Here is a 21,935-nt window from a genome sequence, read left to right as displayed (position 1 = left end):
TGGTCGAAAGTGTTTATCAGTTGTAGGTCTTCCTTGGAGGTGATTTTTGGGTTGCTTATGCAAACTATGATATCATTTTATTAATTTATTTTTTACCTTACAATACTGTTCACTCTCATTCCTTCCCCCTCCTATCTACTCTGCAAAGAAGATAAGGCCTCCCCTAATACATCTCTAAGTCAGCTCACAGAAGCAGAACAAAGCTACCCCCCTTCCACCCACATATCTGTGTCTAGGATGAGCAACTGATCTCTCCATATAGAAATGGCTCCTCTAAGTCAGTTTGTACACTATAGTTAAGTCGTGGAGCCCCTGCTAATGACCTCATATATGGACATATATGGACAAACCATTGTCACCCTTTTTAAGGGAGTCTTAAGCAGGTTCTCCACATATCACAGGAGAGGGTGTGATTTCTCACTAGCTTGTGTCAGCTCCTTATATGGGTTTCTTCTTATAGTTTTGATTACTTTGTTCATGTTTTTACTCCTCCCTGACTTCAATTGTACTCCAGGAGCTTGGCCCAATGATTGGTGAAGTGACCAGACCCTCACCCAGCCATGAGAAGTTGCAGAAACGACCCAGCAAGATGTACACCTCTGACTCAGCAACATGTGCTGAGATTCTGACCAGCTTCTGACCTTACTTTTGTAAGACCCTTAGAAAAAGGAGTCTCCCAGTTTTGGTCAGTACCGCCAAGAACTCAATGTCCAGTATAGTAGCTGCAACATGGAATAGAATTTAATGAACAGGAAACGTTTGCACAAAAGGGCTCGCTCAGCATGCAGGATAGAATGAAGACCCATTCCCCGGGCACAGGTGTTTTTAAAGGCAAAACCCACAAGCTTAGGGTGGGAGTGTGACCCTCTGTCCTTTGAGTTGGTGACCCTTTTAGGCCACATGCTCTTGGTGTTAGGGTCAACAGATCTTAGGGCCTCAGTGTGTGCTAATTGATCTTTTTTAAAAGAATTTATATTTATTTTTCAGAATTTATTTTCAGAATTTACATTTTTTTTTTAGAAAGGCTAACACTTTCCAAATGTCATTATTACCGCTATTTTTTTCTTGATATTCAGTGTTTTTTTTTTAATTTTTTTTATAACCAAGTCCATTTAAATGAAAAAAACATTTATAGACAATATTTGGGAATTTGGGCATCATTTTTTCCAAACTACTTCCTGCTGGTAAGGGGCGCTGTCATTGGGGAATCTGAGAAGATGAAGAAATCCTGGCTGTAGTGTGTAAGGCTGCCTTGACCAGCTGTTTTGAATGTAGGATCAACTGGTACTCTGTTTCAGGCTGTCTGCCTTAATCAAACCACATTAGTTCGTAAGGAATCTACAGCTTTTCATTTTCTGTGGAAACAAAAATAGAAATCCTTTTCCCCAGTAACTTGTCCTTCAACTTAAATTTTGGAGTCAAAGCATTTTTTATATTTAATTTATTATTTTACATGTCAATCCAAGTTCCCACTCTGTCCCTCCCTCCCTCCATTCCTCCCTTTTACCCTCTCTGTCGCTCACATGCATCCTAAACACCCTCCCCTCCCATCCCCCCCACTCCAATTCCATATGTAGGGGAATGCCATCCAGTTGGGGTCATATAGATCTGACAGGTCATGTGAAGTAGGTACTAGGGCTTCTCTCCTGTCTCTATGTTAAGGCAGTTATCCCTCCATGCGGGATGTGTTTGCAAGGTCCTTTTGTGCACCAGGAATACATCCTGGCTCTACTGTGTGAGGTTCCTTAGAATGCTCAGTACTTCTGGCTGAGACCCATAATCAGGGGGCCTTGAGTCAGTCCCATGCTGGCTTCCCAGCTATCAGCCTGGTGGCCCCTTAGCTACTCCTTGTTCATGTAATCTGTCTCTATTTGTTTCTGCAGCCTGGTTTTGTCCTCTCCATCTGCATCTGGGTTCTAGTTTGACTCACTGCTTATGTATGGGTGTTTGCTCCTGTTTCCAACAGGTATTAGATAATGGGCTCCATGGATAAATTAGTTGTTGATCTCACTATCCAGGAAGGTCATTTATGGTAGCCTTTCCACAGATGTTCAAATTGTTAGGTGACAGCAGTCTTGTAGTTCTCTAGACCTTTATTTAGGTTCAGTTTTCTCTTCAAACCAATAATGACTCCCTCTTTTATTCTCTCTCTCTCTCTCTCTCTCTCTCTCTCTCTCTCTCTCTCTCTCTCTCTCTCCCCTGTCTTCTATTCCTAACCAGGCTCAATCTTCCTATTTGTACATGTGTTCATTTCTTCACCCTCGTTTTCTCCTAGTACTCTCTCCTTTCGCTGCCCCCCCCTCACTTCCCCTGTCCTCTGGGGGACTCATCGCTTCCCAGTTCTGGGAGGGTTTTATATGAATCTCTTAGAATACACCTTGTATCCTAGTTCCTCTGGTGGTGTGAATTATAGGCTGGTGATCCTTTGATCTAGGTTTAAAATACATATATGAGTGAGTACATACTATGTTCCTCTTTTTGTGACTGGGTTACCTCATTCAGGATGGTTTCTTCAAGTGCCATCCACTTACCTGCGAATTTCAAGATACCGTTATTTTTTTCTGCAGAGTAGTATTCCATTGTGTAGATGTGCCACATCTTCATTATCCATTCTTCAGTTGAGGGGAATCTAGGTTGCTTCCAGGTTCTTGCTATTACAAATAGTGCTGCTATGAACATAGTTGAACAGATGTCTTTGTTGAATGGATGTGGATCATTTGGGTATATGCCTAAGAGGGGGATTGCTGGGTCCTGTGTTAAAAAAATTCCCATTTTCCTGAGGAACTGCCATACTGTTCTCCAAAATGTCTGTCCGAGTTTGCACTCCCACCAGCAGTGGAGGAGTGTTCCCCTTTCTCCACATCCTCTTCAGGAAGAGTGGTCATTGGTGTTTCTAATTTTAGCCATTCTGGCAGGAGTAAGATGTTATCTCAAAGTTGTTTTGATTTGCATTTCCCTGATAGCTAAGGATGTGGAGCACTTAAGTGTCTTTCAGCCTTTTGGATTTCCTCTATTGAGAATTTTTTCTTCAGTTCTGTTCCCTACTTTTTAATAGGGTTATTTGGTGTTTTGTTGGCTAGTTTCTTGAGTTCTTTGTACATTTTGAGATCAGCCCTTTGTCAGATATAGGATTGGTGAAAATATTTTCCCAGTCTGTGGGCTGCTGTTTGGTCTTGTCGACTGTGTCCTTTGCCTTACAGAAGCCTCTAAGTTTGAAGAGGTCCCATTTATTAACTGTTGCTCTCAGTGTCTGTGCCCCTGGAGTTATGTTCAGTAAGCAGTCCCCTATACCAATTTATTCAAGGGTACCTCCTACTTTCTCTTCTAAGAGGATCAATGTGGCTGGATTGATGTTGAGGTCTTTGATCCATTTGGACTTGAGTTTTGTGCATAGCGACAGACATGGATCTCTCTGCAGTCTTCTTCACACCCTCATCAGGAATGGTGATGTCCCCTGAAATTATTTTATTGTATAGGGTTGTTTTGTCTACCCTGGGTCTTTTGTTTTTGTCTTTTGTTGAATATTAGAAAGTCCTTAATTTCTTTCCTTATTTCTTCTTTGACTCAGGTGTGGTGCAATTGCACATTGTTCAGTTTCAATGAGTTTGCAGGTATTCTGCTATTTGTGTTGTTGTTGAATTCCAATTTTAAAGCTTGGTGATCTGATAACTTACAGGGGACTATTCCTATTCTCTTGTATCTGTTGAGGTTTGTTATGCTACCTAGTATGTGGTCGATTTTAGAGAATGTTCCATGTTCAGCAGACAAGAAGGTATATTCTTTTGTGTTTGGATGGAATGTTCTATAGATGTCTGTTAACCCCAGTTGAGACATAAGTTCTGTTAGTTCTTTTGTTTCTTTGTTGAGTTTCTGATTTGTGGTCCTGCCTAGTTTTGACAGTGGTGTATTGAAGTCTCCCACTATAAGTGTGTGAGGTTTTATATGAGCTTTGAGTTTTAGTAGCATTTCTTTTATGAATGTGGGTGCCTTTGTAATAGGGGCATAGATGTTCAGAACTGAGACTTTGTGTTGATGGCTTTCACCTGTGATGAATATGAAATGACCGTCTTGATCTCTTTTGATTAATTTTTGTTTGAAGTCTAACTTGTTAGATATTAGGACAGCCATACCTGCTTGCTTCTTGGTTCCATTTGATTTGAAAATCTGTTCCCAACACTTTACCCTGAGGTAATGTCTATCTTTGAAGTTAAATGTGTTTATTGTATGCCACAGAAGGATGGATTCTGTCTTCGTATCCATTCTGTTAGCCTTTGTCTTTTTATATGTGAGTTAAGACCATTAATTTTGAGGGTGAGTAAGAACCATTGATTGTTGATGCTAGTTTGTTTTAGTTTTGTTGTTAGCAGTGGTATTGTGAGTATATTTTTTCTGCTTTACCCCTGGTTTCTGGTGTAGTTAGATTATGTGTTGCCTCCATTTTTGTGGGCTTAGTTAACTTCCTTGGGTTGGAGTTTTCCTTCCAATATTTTCTGTAGGGCTGGATTTGTAGATACGTATTGGGAAAATCTGCTTGTTTCATTAAATATCTTGTTTTCTCCATCTATAGTGATTGAGAATTTTGCTGGATATAGTAGCCTAGGCTGGCATCCATGTTCTCTTAATACTTGTAGAACATCTATCCAGGAACTTCTGGCCTTGAGGGTTTTCATGGAGAAGTCAGGTGTAATTTTGATAGGTCTGCCTTTATATGTTACCTGTCCTTTTTCCTTCACTGCTCTTAATATTCTTTCTTTATTCTGTATGCTAGGTGTATTGATTATATGTCGAGGGGTCTTTTTTTCTTTGGTCCAAACCATTTGGGGTTTGGTATGCTTCTTGTACTTTCATGGGCATGTCCGTCTTCTGATTGGGAAGGCTTTCCTGGATGATTTTGTTGAATATGTTTTTGGCACCTTTGCGCTGTGCTTCTTCACCTTCGTCTATGCCTATTATTCTTAGGTTTGGCCATTTCACGGTGTCCCACATTTCCTGGATGTTTTGTCATAAGGATTTGTTGGTCGATGAACCTATTTCTTCTAGTTTATCTTCTGCGCCTGAGATTCTTTCTTCCATCTCTTGAATTCTGTTGGTTATGCTTGCGTCTGTAGTTCCCGATTTTTTGCCCAGTTTTTCTATTTCCAGCAGACCTTGGGTTTGTGTTGCCTTTATTTTCTCTATTTCAGTTTTCAAGTCTTGAACTGTTTCCTTCACCTGCTTAATTGTTTTTTTTTTTTTTTTTTTTTTTTTCCTTTTTCTTGGCTTTCTGTACTTTCTTTACTTTCCTTAAGGAATTTGTTCATTTCTTCCACTTTTTTGTTTGTTTTTTTTTTCTCCATTTCTTTAAGGGATTTTCTCACATCTTCTTTGAGGGCCTCTATCATTTTTATGGCGGTAATTTTTAAGTCGTTCCCCTCTACTTCCTCTGCTTTGTTGTTGTGTTCCTTTCTAGTTGGTGTAGTTTCCCTAGATTCTGGTGGTGTCATGCTTGTCTTTCTGTTGTTAGGTGTTTTCTTGTATTGCTGTCTTCCCAAAGCTTCTTCTAGTAGGAGTTGGTGGGGTCTCCCCCTCTCTCTATGGTACTTCCCTGGTGGGCTTATGTGGGTCAGAGGTTCAATATCTGTAGCTCTGGGTGGTCCAAGCTTTATAGGAGGTCTCTCCGCAGACAGGGACCCAGGGATGGGGTCAGGGATGAGGATCCAGTAGAAGATGCCTGTAGAAACTCAGAGTGGTCCCGCAGAGATAGGCTGGCAGAAGAGGACAATGACTGGGCTAATACTTGGGAAGTTTCTGCACGATCATCTGATCTCACTGAAACTGGCACTCTCTAGCTGAGGCCTCTTTCTTTAGTATGTTTTGGGGGTCAAGTACCTTGCTGGCAGGAACTCAGATTGGACCTGCAGAGATAGGCGGATCTCTGGGAGGTGCCCAGGACTCCAGCAGAGGATTGGAGGTGGGGTCAGAGACCAAGCAGGTGGAAATTACTGGTGGTCCCATGTGGATGGGCAGGTCTCCTTTGTTCAGAGTTTCTCCCCGAGAAGTCCCCGAAGTAGGGAGGACTGTTGGCTTCAACCTCTGCCCCAGGGCTCAACCCGAGTGGCAGGGCAGTGGGCAGTGTAGGGCCCAGGGTAGGGGGGGCAGGCTCGCGATAGGGATGGGTGGGGGTGTATCAGAGTCCAAAGGTGCTCTCGATGGGGTCAGGACACTGTGCTAATTAATCTTGCATGGGGAAGTTTTCTCTTTGTTTCCTAAGGACCCTATTTACCACCTGTTGACTCATGGAATGGAGGGGCACAATGAATTCTTGGCATCCTGCCATCTCAGGGCCTTTTGAGGGGAAGTTAGCAAATTCCAGATCATACTGTCCTTTATTTCAAGTGGGGGGGTTTACTTTTTTGTATTTCATTCCCCCCTTTTTCTTTTATCAATAGTTCTAATCTTAGAATGATAGAAATTAAAAGGCAGTCTGCTCTTGGCTCCAGAGGCTCCTGTACTGCTATATAAGTACCATAATCTGGACAGCACTCATTTATTTTTTAAGAAAAGTAACATTTTTTTTTTGCAACAGTGAGCAACAAGAGAGAAATAAAAATGAGCAGTTGTAAGAGGCTATCCCTGGGTCCTATGACCTTGAGTGGCATGGGGGTGGGTCTAAAGGAGGAGGACATATTCTGGACCGGCCGCAAATTGGGCCTTTTCACCAAGTTTCACCAGGAGTCTCAAGGTTTCCTGTGTGGTGACATCTCAGGTAATCTGGATCTCCAACTTGGAAGTGATGTGGAACTTCCAAGTCTCCCGCTGAGTAGGCCTCAAGGAGGTGCTTCCATGCTCTCTATCTCACTCATTTTAGCACCTTAAGCCAAGCAATCAGAGGCTGGGAGAACAGCACATCAGCACTATGTACAGAGGCACTTTCCACTAGTGGAGCCCCCCCCCCCATAGAGCCATTTGTAAGGGTTCAGCCCAAACAGTCCAGGGGTGTTTTTAACGCTGAAAATCACAAAGGTAGGAGAGCTATCCAATCATCAATGCCAGTCTCTGCGGTCAATTTAGTGAAGATCTCCTTAATGGTTTAATTTATTCTTTCTACCTGAGCATTGGGATCTGCATGTACAATTTAATTTTAATCAATCCCCAATATCTTGGCCAGTGACTGACTTACCTGGTCAACAAAAACTGGACCATTGTCTGATTTTACTACCTTAGGTATTTTAAATCTTTGGAAAATTTTCTTCAGTAATTTTTTTAACCACCACAGTTGAGACAGCCCCATACACATGAACAGCTGATAAAGCATACCTGCTGCCTATTAATGTTTATGGACTTCTCTTTAGCTAGGCTAGAAGTACTGCTGCCCCAGCCCTTTCTTTACCTTTCTTTCTTTACCTTAACTGCCCCCAGCAGTGAACCGGTCAACATCTCCCCAGCCAGTGGGATGTCATTAAGATCTTTGCAAACCCCAGTCTCTTAAACCAACAGTTTATGGCAGTCATGAGTCACTGGTTCATCAGTCTCCTCAGGCAGAAGAGTGGTGGGATGAGATTGGCTGGTGGAGCCAACACAATCCTCTCAGTCTTTCAGTGAGAAGCAGGCTTTGGTGGTGAGTCATGCAGGTGTTGGTCATCATCAGTTGGGGGCTGCCAGACAATGCTCTCCAATGCATGGTGGGCCATTATAGTTGCTTTATGCCCCAAAGTCAACTTGGCAGCTCAATAGCTTTTAGACATCCAGGCCATCGCCTGGCTACAGGATCAGGCTTCTTTGACAGATAAGCAACTGGTCAGTTCCATGGCCCTAGGGATTTGAACAAAACTCCCCAGGCTACTCCCTTATGCTTGTCCACATAAAGAGTAAAAGGTTGTTTACATCAGGGAGGTTTAGAGCAGGTGTTCTCAGATGGACCTTTTTAATGGTATCAAATGCCTCCTGATGCTCTGGGGTTCAGGAGAATTTTTTCATAGTCAGCAGGGAGCTGCTAAGGTCTCAAAAACCTGGGATCCATAGCCTGCAAAACCCAGATGTCCCCAGAAATTCTCTTACTTGACTGGCCATCATTGGGGAATTTTAAACCCTTGGGGCAGTCAGGTCCAGGTGAGCTGCCCAGTTCTGCATGTGTCAGGGTCCTTCCATTCAAAGGCAAAAAGCAGTTGGCTGGTGGGATGTAACCTAAAACTAGTGGATACCCGGCCTATGACAAGGTCCACTGTTCTCTGGGTAGTCCATGAATCACCTTGGGCTTGGGACAAGGGTCCAAACTCCTGTCTCCCTTTAATTTTATCTTTTCTTAGAGCTAGGACCTATGCACACTGGTCCTTGTTGAGTGGGGTCCTGTTGCCCAGGCTCCCTAGCTGTCAAGGGCTTATTCTAAATTTTTTAACTTCTTTCTCTCTCTCTCTCTATTTTTTCCTTTAACCACTGTGGCCAAGATATTTTAGTCAAATTGTTTTCCTGTCTTCTGTCATGCTTTTTCTCGTTTTCTTTCTCTTTTCTCTGCTCTCTGTCTCTCTATTGTCTTTTCTCTGTCTTTTCTCTCCTTCTCTTCTATGTCCCTTCAATACACTTTCTCTGCCTCTTAACCCTCCCAGTCTTTGGAGTTTCTTCCTAATATCTGGGGCCCAATTTCCCCGTGAAGACCAGAGCCAACTCAGCTCTCTGGGCTTCTGAGGTAGCGTCAAAAGGAGTGCTCTCTTTACCTCAGCCAAATTGGTGGGCCATCTCTTGGCACTCAGAGACCTGCCTCTAGAGCGTGGACATGATTTTTAAGCTCTCTCTACCTTCAGCAGTGTTGAAGTTCCAACTGGGGAGAATCAAAAGGAATCCCAAGTCAATCTCATTTCCGCCCATCGGCCGCAGGGAAATTTTTCTAAACTCAAGCAGAAAATGTTAACAATCATCTCAATTAGCCTGGTGAGAGAACATAAGGAACTCCACCTACCCTGTAAGGTATTGGGGATCCTCTGAGAAAAAGGGGTGGTTAGTTTTCCAATTACAAAGATCTGAGGAGAAGGGCCAGCCCTTGAGGCTGGCGTTGGAGAGCCAAACATGTGCGGTGGCAGAGTCATAACCCATAACCCTGTCCTTCCATTCCTGCATGACTCTGCCCAGGCTGCCCCAGCCCAAGGCTGTTCAGCCTATCTGCTGCAGTTCAGCCCCAGTGGCTCTGGCTGCCTGCCACATTCCTGGGGGCATGGGATGAGCTCGCTCATTATCTCCCTGGGTCTACCGGCCCTGCTCTCCAATGGATCTAAAGTCAAACTTAGGTGGGGTAGTTAGTTGTTGACCCATGGGCAGAGTAGAAATGGACACAAACAGTAGGAACAGAAGAACGTGACAAACAGAACAATCCTACAAACAGGACAAATCAGCACAGTATACAAATATCACACAAACCAAAGTTACAAAGCAGGAGGGAAGCAGAGTCCGAGAGCTGTCGGTTCCCCAGAGAAGCAAGACTTCGTCTCCTCCACTCCTCCAAACAACCCTGTACTTTTGTTCAGGGCAGGACCTAGGGTCTCAGGACACCTCTGTCTCCCCCTGTGGTCCTCTACCCAATACAAGTCCTGTGCAGGCCAGGCACAGATTCAAATACTCTAGTCAAAAACACATAACATCAGACGCATCAGACATACATCAAACATATAGGTTGTGAGCTCTATCTTACCTCCAATTGGCAATGGAATTGAGTCTGGGGGTCGACCAAATCTCAGTGGAACCTCTAAAATGTAAGACCCTCAGAATGAAGAGTCTCCCAGTTTTGGTCGGTACTCCCAAGAACTCAATGTCCAATCCAGTTGCTGCAACATGCAGGAGACTTTAATGAACGGGAAATGTTTGCTCAAACAGGCTCCCTCAGCAGGAAGGCTACAGAGAAGCCCCATCCCCTGGGCACAGGTGTTTTTAAAGGCAAAACCCACAAGCTTAGGGAGGGGGTGTGACCCTCTGTCCATTGAGTACTTGGCCCTTTGAAGCCAGATGGTCTTGCTGTTAAGTTCAGTAGACCATAGGGCCTCAGGATGTGCTAATGAATCTTGTCTGGGCAAGCTATCTCTTTGTTTCCTAAGGACCCTATTTACCACCTGTTGACTCACAGAAAGGAGGGGCAGTGTAAATTCTTGGTATCCTGCTGTAGGAATTAAGACCTTGGCAAAGAACTCATTCCCCCTCCTGCTGCCCTCAGGGTGAACAACTGTAACCCTGGATAACAGAAGAGATGATTTCAAATGCAAAATGCTAATGCTCTTTTGGCTCCCACAGCCCTGAAAGTGCCCTAACCAGTCCTTGGAACCTGAGATGACTAACCGCCCCCTTTTGCTTCCCCCCTCCTCTATCTGGTGATGGTGTGTGTAAGCTAGCCCCCCCCCCCCGGAGTAAAGTGGGTATATAATAAAAAGCCTTCTTAATATTCAAGAGAGTCCAGTGTTATTAACCTTGACACCCTCCACAGTTTCAAAGGCTTCTACAGCAGCTCAGGGGCTGCAAGTGGAGGTCCTCACCAAGATTCTGAAAGCAAAGTAAGAGGACAGGGTGATTGATCCCTTGTGCAAGCAGGGACATATTGGGGTTAATAAGTAAATAAATAGAAAAAAGAGAGTTGGGGAATTCACCCAGAAAGGTTGAATTAGAATTTCAATTAAAGGAACTTTTAGAGAAACAGGAAACTGCACTGAAGACAGAAACTTTCTAAGGCTTTTTCAAATCCATTCAACAAGCTAGTAAAAGTGAGGAAGATGAGCATAAGAGGCTATCCAAGAATCCTCTGGGTGCCCGTGCAGATCAGAAAAATACCTTATCTTCAGGGAAAGGCAGGACTTTTCCTAAGGACCCTGGAGCACATCCCTAGGTGAGGCGCCCTCCCCAAAACTGGCACCATAGCTGTCTCAGAGCTGCACCAGGGCTTGGAGAAGCAAAGATGAGGCCCAGCTTACAAACTAGGTCAGCAAGAACTCAGAGTTCCTACAATGGTGATTGCTTGCTTTTCAAACAGCTGCAGTCACAGATGAGCTGCAGCTGGCCAGCACAGGCCTAGAGAGCAAAGGCAGGATGAGTCCTAGATGCCTAGTGCTTTAGGAGCTGCTGATGTGGCTAACTAAAATATGAGTATGGAATAACTAAAAGTGAAAGTGTTTTAAGGACTCATAAAAAAATAAAAAATAAAAAAAAGAGAAAAAGAAAAAAGAAGTGGAAAAAAAGTGACATATATTGGGATTTGTTCAGATTTTGCATTTTCTTAATTCAAGATTTAGTTACAACTCCTGCATTACAAGAGATTTCATTTAAAGATGTTCTATTTCAACAAACTAATCTTGGTCTAAAGGAGAGCTTAAAAATGTATGTATGTTCTGTATGTATGGTGTGGCCACACATGTGAGTGCCTGAGAGTCTGAAGTGTGATTGTGAATATGTGAATGTGTGAATTCCAACAATAGGTACTGCTTAAATTGCTTGAGAGAGAGAGAGAGAGAGAGAGAGAGAGAGAGACATTAGGGTTTGAGATCTGCATCTCCCATGACTGTCTTGCAGAGTGAAACAGTAGGAAATGGTCAAAGCCAGAATGGCCTGAGAGCCAGAGAAATCTGTATGGATGGTTCAAAAGAGTTTAGCAGAGGAGAGATTACAAAATTCTTCCTAAATGTTGGTGGTTAAAAAAGAAATTGAAAGAATGGGGGTTACTATAAGATTTGAGAAAAACTACTGTAAGGAAGCCTCAGGGAACTGCAGCCCTGTTTGGCCCTCCACCTAGAAAGGTGTCAGTGAAAATGCAAATGAGACCATGTCAGCTAATGAAAGCTTTACAGGTCATAGTAGAAAGTTTTCAAAAGTATTTGGGACTTATGTTATATCCTAAAGAAATGAGGTCTCAAAAAAATTAAAAATTAGAAAAGATAGCTTATGATCATTGAATGATTTTCAGAAGTTATTAGGAAATATTTCAATGGTTATGTCATTTTTTAAAGCACCTACTGGTGATTTGAAACCTTTAAGCAATATCCTAAAAGGAGATAGTGATCCCAATTCACCTAGACAGCTAAATGAAGAGAGTAGACAAGTTGTCTTACAATTGGAGAATACAATCCAACATCAGCAGATATGGTATATTGACTATGCAAAATCATGCTTCTCACACAGCATAGTCAGACTTCTGTCTTATGGAAAGGGGGATCATTGTTATGGTTGCATTTGCCTGTTTCCCCAGCCAAAGTGATAAATCCTTATTTCGAAGCAGTAGCTTATGTGGTACAAAAATGCCATATGTACTCTAGGAGATATTTTGGCAAGGAACCAAATGTAATACATGTTCTCTATACCAAACAGTAAGTTGATTATTTCAAAACAGTGATTCATGAACAATTGCTTTTACTCAGTTTTTGGGAAAAATTGATAACCAGTTTCCAGCTCATATTCTGTTGCAATTTGCATTAATGCATCTTTTTGTATTCCCTAAAATTGTAAGGAGTAATCCTGTTAAAAATGCTATGTTAGTATTTACTGATGGTTCTTCTATTAGTAAAGCAGCTTATGTTATTGATGGGAAAGAATATGTAGTGCAACAGATCCAGCTTCAGCTCAGATAGTTGAATTATGATCTGTTGCAATAGCTTTTCAGCTTCTAATGAATGATACATTTAACTCATATACTAAAAGTCATTATGTCTTCAGAAATCTTCAAGTTATAGACATGGTTCCATACATTGGAGCTAGTAATAATCAGGTTAAATTACTGTTTGAGCAAATTCAAAGTGCCATTCATGAAAGAAAGGAATGAGGTACAGAGCCATGCTCACAATCAGTCCGTTAATATGGGGGAAAAAAAAACTACATCGGACTCCTCCCTGGTAGCTGGCTGACTCCGTGGTTGAAGGGAACCATCCATGGAAGGAACCCCCCCAGCCTTTCCCCTGCACCAGATTGTGGATTAGGAGGCCAATTTCAATACTGGCCTTTCTCAGCATCCAACCTTTATAATTGGAAGTCTAACAACCCCTCCTTCTCCAAAGACCCTATAGCTCTCTCTAACCTAATTGAATACAGCTTTTGCAGGTCCTCCCTAACCTCGGAAGAAAAACAATGCATCTTCCTGGAAGCCTGGAAAAACGTCTTAGAGGATGATGGGAAACCCACTCAGTTGCCTAATGAAACTGAGGAAGTTTTCCCCTAAATCGTCCCTATTGGGACTTTAACACCTACTTCTTTATCGCCAGTTACTCATAGCAGGCCTCCATGGTGTGTGGGATGCTGCCCCACGAATTTGGCTCAGGTAAGACAGATAACCCAGGGACCAGAGGAAACACCAACTGCATTTTTGGAGAGGCTAAAGGAAGCCTACCGTATGTATAAACCCTTTGATCCTGATAGTAATGAACAAAGGGGCAATGTTTCTATGGCTTTCATTTGGCAGTTGGCTCCAGATATTAGGACTATGTTGCAGAGACAAGATAATTTACAAGATTATAGCCTGCAGGATCTCGTCAAGGAAACAGAAAAGATCTTTGATAAGAGAGAGGCACCTGAGAAAAAAAAGAAAGACTTAGAAAGTTGCAGGAGGAAAGAGAGGATAAGGTAAAGAAGGAGCTAGAGGAGACAGAGAGACAGAGAGAGAGAGAGAGAGAGAGAGGTCATAGGAACCATAGAGAATTAAGCAAAATCCTAGCCACTGTAGCTCAGAATAATCATAATGCAGGAAGTCAGGAGAGGAATGAAAAAGGAAGGAGGCCCCAGGTAGATTGAGACCAATGTGCCTACTGCAAAGAAAAAGGCCATTGGGTCAAAGATTGCTCTAAGAGACCTAAAAATCAGAGGCATGGGGACAGACCCCGAAGACCAACTCAGCTTCAAGCCCTAGATGAAGACTAGGGTGGTCGGGGCCAGAAGACCCCCCCAGCCCAGGCTAACCTTAAGAGTCGGGGGCAACCAGTCACCTTCCTGGTGGACACTGGAGCCAAACATTCGGGTCTCACTGAAATGAACAGGCCACTGACTACCAAAACAGCTTGGGTACAAGGAGCCACTGGAGGAAAACAATACCGATGGACCACGGAGTGAAAAGTTCATCTCGCATCAGGTAAAGTCTCACATTCCTTTTTGCATGTAACAGACTGTCCATATCCATTACTGGTTCAAGATCTACTGACTAAATTAAAGGCCCAGATCTATTTTAAAGGATCAGGAGCCAAACACTCTGGCCCACAAGGGCTCCATTTCACAAACAGGCAATATGCATAGTGGGGGTCCTTCAGTAGCAGACAGTGGCCAAAAGAATCTAAAGGCCTTGGATGCACCTCTTCTAGTTCTCCTGAGCATCACTAGTTTCCCTGGGGAGAAAACACACTCATCCTGACATCTATTCTAGTCTAGAGATTGAGTTGGGCAGATTCACACTCTGTGTCTCTATTGCTGGAAGTTGTCTTGTGACTCTGCTGTGACAGGTATCCCTGATTCAGCTTCCAGATTCCGACCCTCTATTCTTTCATGTCTTCCAATTTTCTGTCTGTCATCTAGGCTTCCTGTGTTCTCCTATGAAGTCTACTTCAGGCCTCACTCACTCCTTCCCATTCTTTGTTGTGTTCAGCAGCTTTTAGCCACCAAGACTCTTCGTTGTTTAAATTACTGCTGGAAAAACACTTTGGCCCAGGAAACAACATAGGCACTGTGCACACACAGACTTGTCCCAGGGAAATCGATGTGCAGCCATCACACTTCCACTTTGGAGCTTTCTGTGATGTCATGGAGCAGCTTTGTCCTCTGGCGGGCATGTGCCTTGGGTTTAGCTCCATGGCAGAGGGGACGATGAAGTGTCCTCCTCTGTGGAGGGTGCAGTCTGTTTCTCGTGCTCATTACAGTTTCTGTCTCCCCCTGGCTACAACAGTTCCCTTGCTGGTCAGGATAAAGGAATATAGGAGGCAAGTTGTCATGGAGAAGACTTTGCAGAGAGTGCGGACTATGAAGGCCTAAATGCACCTGAAATGTTGGAGGTAATGGCTGTTGGGAGGTTTAAGGAGGTTTTTTTTTTGTGTGTTTGTTTTTAGTTTTTTATGACAGGGTTTCTATGACTTAAACTCACTCTTAGTCAAAGATCTGCCTGCCTCTGCCTGCGGCGTGCTCATATTAAAGGCATCTGCCACCACAACCCTCCCTTATTAATTTTTAAGCAAGGGTCTCATATGGCCCTGGCTCTCCTGGGATTCATTCACAATATTACTAGTCACATTGTGTAAAGATAACAGGGGTTTACATCTATTTTAACTATTAAGCACTTTTATCACCTCCTTAAGGATAAAAGATAAAAAGTGATCCTCATAGCTGTAGATCTGGGACCCAAGGGCCCATCCCAGCCTGCTTAGGTTGCCTGGGTTTTGTCAACCCACTGCCCTTAATTTCCAATGAATGTTCTTTTAACTTGGACAGTGGGTGAGTGAAAACATTGGTTTTTAAAATAGTGAGAACTATGCAACCTTTTAAAGCAAACAGGAATTCTCAGAGGAACTTGGGCAAACAGCACCACATCCTTGTTTAAGAAACATAGGCTTTGGAGATCTTTGGGTGATCATTGTGGCCATTTTGAGTTTAAGCAGTAAGGTACAAAGGATTTCCAGTTTGAGACCAGTCTGATAACATCAGAATGGACACTAAATGTGTTTTCATTACAAATGCCTACATCTTTATTTAGCATCTTTCATAGTGTGTTTGAGAAAGAGCTCATAAAATATAAACTCAATAATATGTACACCCAACCTCTTTTTTTTTTTAGACAGAGTCTCCCTATCTATGTAAGCCTGTCTACCTGGGGATTGCTATGTACATCAATTGGCTACAATCTCACAAAGATCCACCTGCATCTATCTCATGAGTGCTTAGATTAAAATATTTTACAAGGTTGCTTGACAAAAATTGTACATATTTATGGCATTTTGAAATTTACATATTATGAAATGGTAAAATCAGGCTAATTAATCCAATAAAGTCATAATATTTTTTTTTTGGTGAGACATTTAAAATTTCAGTGATTCTTTCAAGTATATGATATTACTTTAATTACTTTGTCATACATTAGATAATTATATGTAAACCTTTGGTTTCCTTTAAAAAGTTAATTAGACAATAGTGGCCTACGGGTGTATCTCAGTGAATGAACACATATACATCCAGGTCTTGAGTTTTATTTCAGATCTGCAGGGAGTGGGGTTGGGGTAGACAACAGAAAGTATGGGAGTCATTTCATGGGGTATAGAATCAAAAGTAGCATGACATCTGTGGTTTCTGTGACACAGACAAACATCAGCCTCTTTCTGGTTATTACTAATCTGTCTTTTTAAAAGAATTATTTTTACTTTATAAGTGGTTTTTCTTTCTGTTTTCTGAGTCCAGGTTTCTCAGCTGTCCTGGAGCTCACTTTGTAGACTGGGCAGGTCTGGACCTCACAGAGATCATCCTGCCTTTCTGCCTAGTCTTGGGAATATAAGTGTGTGCTACCATACCTGAACTTATTCTATAGTGTTTTAAATGCATCTAGGTATGTGCATTGTGTATGTATGTGTAGCTGGTTTCTGAAGAGGCCATAAGAGGGCACCAGATTCTTTGGAACTGGATTTACATAGATTGTTGTAAGGGTTTATGTGCTTAATGTGTTATTGAACCCTGACCTTCAGTAAGAATAGCATGTGTTCTTAGCTGCTGAGCCATCTTTCCAGCCCAGTTATTAGGAATCTTTTAATGAGCTCTTTTCAAATACCTAGCATAGCTTTGGGTAACAGTCAGTGTATCCTGTGATTCTTAGATTATAGTGGGGTGGCAGATTCCTCAGAGAGACAATGCATACTAAAATATTTGCGTTGTAGGAAGGAAGTGCCCCCCACTTTATTATCTTCAGAAAACAGTATATGAAGAGAGATACATTTTAGAATTTTTGTGACTATTATTTATGATAGCAAAGTACTCAGAATGGCATTTGACATGGATAGACTGAGTAAAGGAAGTACATACTGATTTGTTTGGTAAATTAAATATATTGTATGGGTTATACTGTGCATACATATACTCCTGGCACTCAGACAGCTGGGCAAAGAGGACAAATAGTTTGATGCTCTTTTAGCATACACAGTGAGACCACGTCTCAAAAAGTAAATACAAGTTTTGAAAATATCTGATTTCTAGGCAATTCTCAGGAGAATTACCTCACAGATGAGTACATGTAATCTTTGTTTTTAAAAACAATTTTAGACACTGTGTGTGTGTGTGTGTGTGTGTGTGTGTGTGTGTGTGTGTGTGTGTGTATAGGATGGTCCCTAGCTTTTCCTTTAGAGTCCGTGAACTCTCACAAACTTGGATCCCCCTTGCTCATATAATCCCTCCTCCATCTCTTGGAACCAGACACCCAGAGCTCAACCCAGTGCTTGGCTGTGGTGCTCTGCACCTGCTTCTATCAGGTACATGAGGAAGGCTTTGTGATGACAATGTGAATAGTCATGAATATCATTATAGGGGAAGGCCAGTTCAGGTACCATCTCCAGTACTGTTAGGAGTCTTAGATACATGGGTATTTGAAAATCACGTCTCTACTCAGCTTACTTCCTTTTTGCATTCTGATTATATTTATTTTTATTTCCATGTATTGGTGTTTTTCCTGCATGTGTATCAGTATGAGGATGTTGGTGTCCTGGAAGTGGAGTGACAGGCAATTGTTAGCTGCCATGTGGGTGCAGGAAATTGAACCCATACTGGTCCTCTTGAAGAACAGCCTGTGCTCTTCACTGCTGACCATCTCTCTACACCCTTCCTTTTACAAATATCATGTGTGTCTGTGTGTGGTGGCATGTGAGTACTGCTCCACATGGGGGAAGTTCTAAGGACAGGGATAGGAATCTGTTCTGTTCATTCACTGTGTGTGTCGCTGGAGTCATACCCTGTGATCATTGTTGGCAGCAAACAAATTTACCCACTGTCTTAATTAGGGTTTCTATTGGTGTGATGAAATACTATGACCCAAAGCAACTTGTGCAGGCAAGGGTTTATTTCTCTTACATCCAGAGTCACAGTCCACTGGAAAGAACTCTTGAGGCAGGAGGTGATGCAGAGGCCATGGAGGAGTGATGCTTACTGATTTACCCCTGATTTCTTGTTCATTCTGTTTCCTTACTGAAGCTAGTACCACCAGCCCAGGAGTGGCATCAGCCACAATGGGCTGGGCCCTCAGTTATCAATAAGGAAATGTTCTGCATATTTGCCTTCAACTGACCTTATGGAGGCTTTTCATTGATTGAACCCTCACTTTTACCTGCTCTTAAGTAACTTTAACTCATGTCAAGGTGACTGAAAACTAGCAATTACACCCACAGAACCATCTCGCTGCCATGATGTCATATCAACAGAAACAAGCGTGGAAAGGTCTACTTTGACTCAGGGTCAGTATTCTGGCATATCACATCAGAGTGGGCATGGTGGAGTGCCTTAGTTCATGGCAGTGGAAGTCTGTGGCTGTGGCAGATCATTTCATGGCTGACCAGGAAAAACCGACTGGCAAGTCCTATATGTAGGCTGTAAACTTAAATGCCACTCCAAAGTATTCAGTCTTCCAAGAAGGCTGGACTTATTGCTGGTACCATAGCTTCCCAAATAGTACCACCAGGTAGGGAACCATTTCCCAAAGGCCGAGCCTGTTTTGCAGATTGAAGATTCAATTCATGGGATCCATTAAGTGAATGAGATCATTTGTCTAATCACTTCTGGTGACAGTGGGAATTACTTTCTTTTCTACTGGAGTTTCCTATTATGAGCTCTTTCTTCCCCCAGTCTGGTCCTACAGCTGAGCCAGCCCCAAATAAGACCCAAAGACTATGTATTAGATATAAAGCTGTTGGTCTGTTACTGGCCTTTCTTATTTGCTAGATTTGTTTTAAATATTAACCCATTTCTATGAATCTAAGTATTTCCATGTGGTCTTATCCTACTGGGGAGAGGATCTGGATTTCTACCCTGTTTGATCCTGCATGTTGAAACTCCTCCTCCCTCTGCATGAAACCTACTTGTCTCCTAGTCCTGCCTTTGTTGCTTTCCTATTGGCCAGTAGTGTTTTATTCATTAAGCAATAAGGGGAACATATTTACAGAATGAAATCCATCATCAATTTCCTGTCACCACTTCCAAAATTACTTGTTAGAAAGGAATCATGTCCAAGTATGCAATTAGAGCTAAAGGGGTCTTGAGGGTTGTAATCTACTAAGTTTTATTACTCTTTTATTTCATTCATTGTACAAAAGGTGTATACACACATGCATACATGTTCCACAGTCTGTGCAGTGACAGGATTTTAAGGGATCACTTCCATGTCCTGTTCTGGTACTTTTTAATGGATGCATGTATGTGAGAGAGGCAGGTCATTTTTTCTTTCCCACAAGACAGAGAATACCATGACTCACCTGATATCCTATCTATCTCAGGACAGTAACAAGCAAGCTCTTGTTCCAGGAAACTATAAAATCCAAGATGTTTACAGCAGAGCGGAGAGTCCTTCCATCAGGCAGATATTACAGCTATATTCAGGGTCATATTCTGGAAAGCAAATGCCCATGGACATGATCATAAGAAACCTGCCATGTCCCAAGGTACATCTGTAGCCTGATTCGCTGGAAGTCTGGACGTGAAGGGGAGCAAGGTAGTAGGTGAAGATCAAAGTTGGTGGTGGAGTAGATTGAGGTTCAGACTAACTTCATCCACTGCTTTCTCTTCCCTCCTAATGATAATAAGTCTACTGACTAGGACAGAGCCTCTGGCAACTTGATTTGCTCTGGTGGATGTCACTAGGGACAAGTAGCTTGCTTCCTTCCATGGTCCCCTAGACTGCACCCTCCAAGGATTTTTTAAAAGCTTGCAGGAAGACAGTATGTGAGGGGACACAGTGTAAGGGGGTCAGCCTTGTTCATCTCTCCCCTAAAACGGCCTCTTTGCTTTGCCTGGCTTAGGTAGGCCTGCTGAGCTCTGTGTATCCTTAGCTGAGTTCTGTCCTTCCCTTTCACTGTAGTTTTTAAAGTGTCTCCCCTCCCCTTTGAAGAGATGCACTCTCTTCTGGAGCCTTAGAGCATATAAGAATTCTCACTGATCTTTAAGTGTGGTCCCTGTTAATACTGAATCCCCAGCAGAGAGCCAGCCAGCCCCAAGTTTTCTTCGAGGCGAACATAAATTTACTCTGATGGGCAGAGAGGATCTTCCTTCTATTTAGTAAGGTGATAAATCAGTAAGATGGATTATAATTATGCCTGCTGTCCATATTCCTGGGTGTTTATCCATAATGTTAATTTTCAGTGCATGATTTCTGTACTAGGCACAATTGCAATGGAAAAATCTGTGTAATGGATCACAGTGTGAGATCTAGGACAGACAAACACTCAAAGGGTGTTCACGAGATTTTCTTTTACTCACCTAGTTATCAGACAAAGAAGTGGACAATCCTTCCTGGTAATTGGGTCTTGAAAACAGATGTTAAAAAGTTCCTCTACAGTGTCACATGAATGATCATTTATGTTCCCTAGTTTCCAGTGACAAGAAAATGACAATTCAGGGCTGGCTGCAGCCTCTGTTCCCTCTGCTCTAGATGAAAGCTGACACCTCTTTCCACTCAGTGTATTTTCTCTATCCCAAGCCTTGTATTTTGTCATCATTGAAAGAAAAATTTAAGTTGACAGTTAAGAATCAAATATAGAAAGTCAGAAATAGCAGAAACACTTCAATAGCCAAGGTGGCATCAGGGTTTTATCCTGAGTGCTGTCTAGCATGGTCCTTAGTGTGTGTGTGTGTGTGTGTGTGTTGGTCTCAGAGAGGCTTTAATAACTCATGTGCATGAGAAGTACTTATGGCCTGAAGCACATGTGGGATGTTTTGCCAGGTGGCCAGGAAGTATATGGGAGGGTTGATGGATTAGGTACAATGATCTGGAAATTGACTTTTCCTCTTAGGCCCATGACATAGAGGCTTGGTCCTTGGGGGGAGAGCACTACTGGGAGGCGATGGAACTTTTAGTATGTGGAAGCATGGAACAAGTTAAGATATAATGAGGAGGGTAAGACCATGGCCCCTTTCTGACTCTCCATGTTTTGTGGCTTATGCGATGAGCATTGCTTTCTGTTTCTGCCCTCAGTACACCTGCCATGAACCCAATGTGGTGGGACCTCCTGAACTGGATTGAGAACTTCAGAATAATGAGTTACAGTGTCTTTTGCTTTGGACTCTTTTTCCCTTGACTGGCAGGGCTCTGGCCATGTGCAGTCTTTGGGCTCTTCACTCCTGTTAAACCAGGTGCATTTTCCTTTTTCATATTTCTATGACTCAATAGATTAAAAACCCTCATGGCCCTTTTTTTGTCCTATAGCCTTCCTTTGGCTGTCATGCTGACCATTGCAAAATGTTGTCACTGATACCAACCATGTGCTTGAAGGACAATGGCATGCTATTCACACTCACTGACTTGTGCTATGCAGGGTCCAGCTTTTGGTCTGCCATTCCATCTTTGACCTCACTGCAGCATCTGCATACATATTTTCATGCAGTCTTGCTTCTTGATCAACAGGAAGTGAAATGGCAACACTGAAGTGCTCTCTCACCAACTTGTCTCCATCATCCTGGCCTTCCAGAGGGTTGATGTAGGTGTAGTCCAGTGACATTGGATATGTGTTCAGGGCACCACTTGGTTGACAGTGGCTCAGGCAGTGAACCTGAAGGATCTCCTGCTGGCTGGCCACAATCAGCTTTTCCAACTTGATGCTGTGTGGCAGGTGCAGCTTTCCTTTACAGCCTCCTGTGGCAAGCCTTCTGGTTGGACTGTCTTTGGATTGCTAGCCCCTAAACGGAGATTTCTGATTAATTACAAAAGCTTGACTTTTACTTTAGGATTGTACAATAGCTCTTATTACTTAAATTAACCTGTTTCTATTAATCTACATTCTGCCACATGG

At 42.6% G+C, this 21,935-nt stretch overlaps 1 pseudogene; it reads right to left on the bottom strand.

Annotated features, from left to right (window-relative positions):
• Nucleotides 1-21,644, bottom strand: part of LOC127217063 (F-box only protein 33-like) — a 73,588-nt pseudogene extending 51,944 nt beyond the window's left edge.
• Nucleotides 21,645-21,935: the final 291 nt, after the last annotated feature.

Source organism: Phodopus roborovskii, unplaced genomic scaffold (genome assembly GCF_943737965.1).
Source record: "Phodopus roborovskii unplaced genomic scaffold, PHOROB, whole genome shotgun sequence".
Taxonomy (NCBI): Eukaryota; Metazoa; Chordata; class Mammalia; order Rodentia; family Cricetidae; genus Phodopus; species Phodopus roborovskii.
Note: the sequence above shows the minus strand (reverse complement) of the source record. Positions and strands in the feature narration are given on the sequence as shown.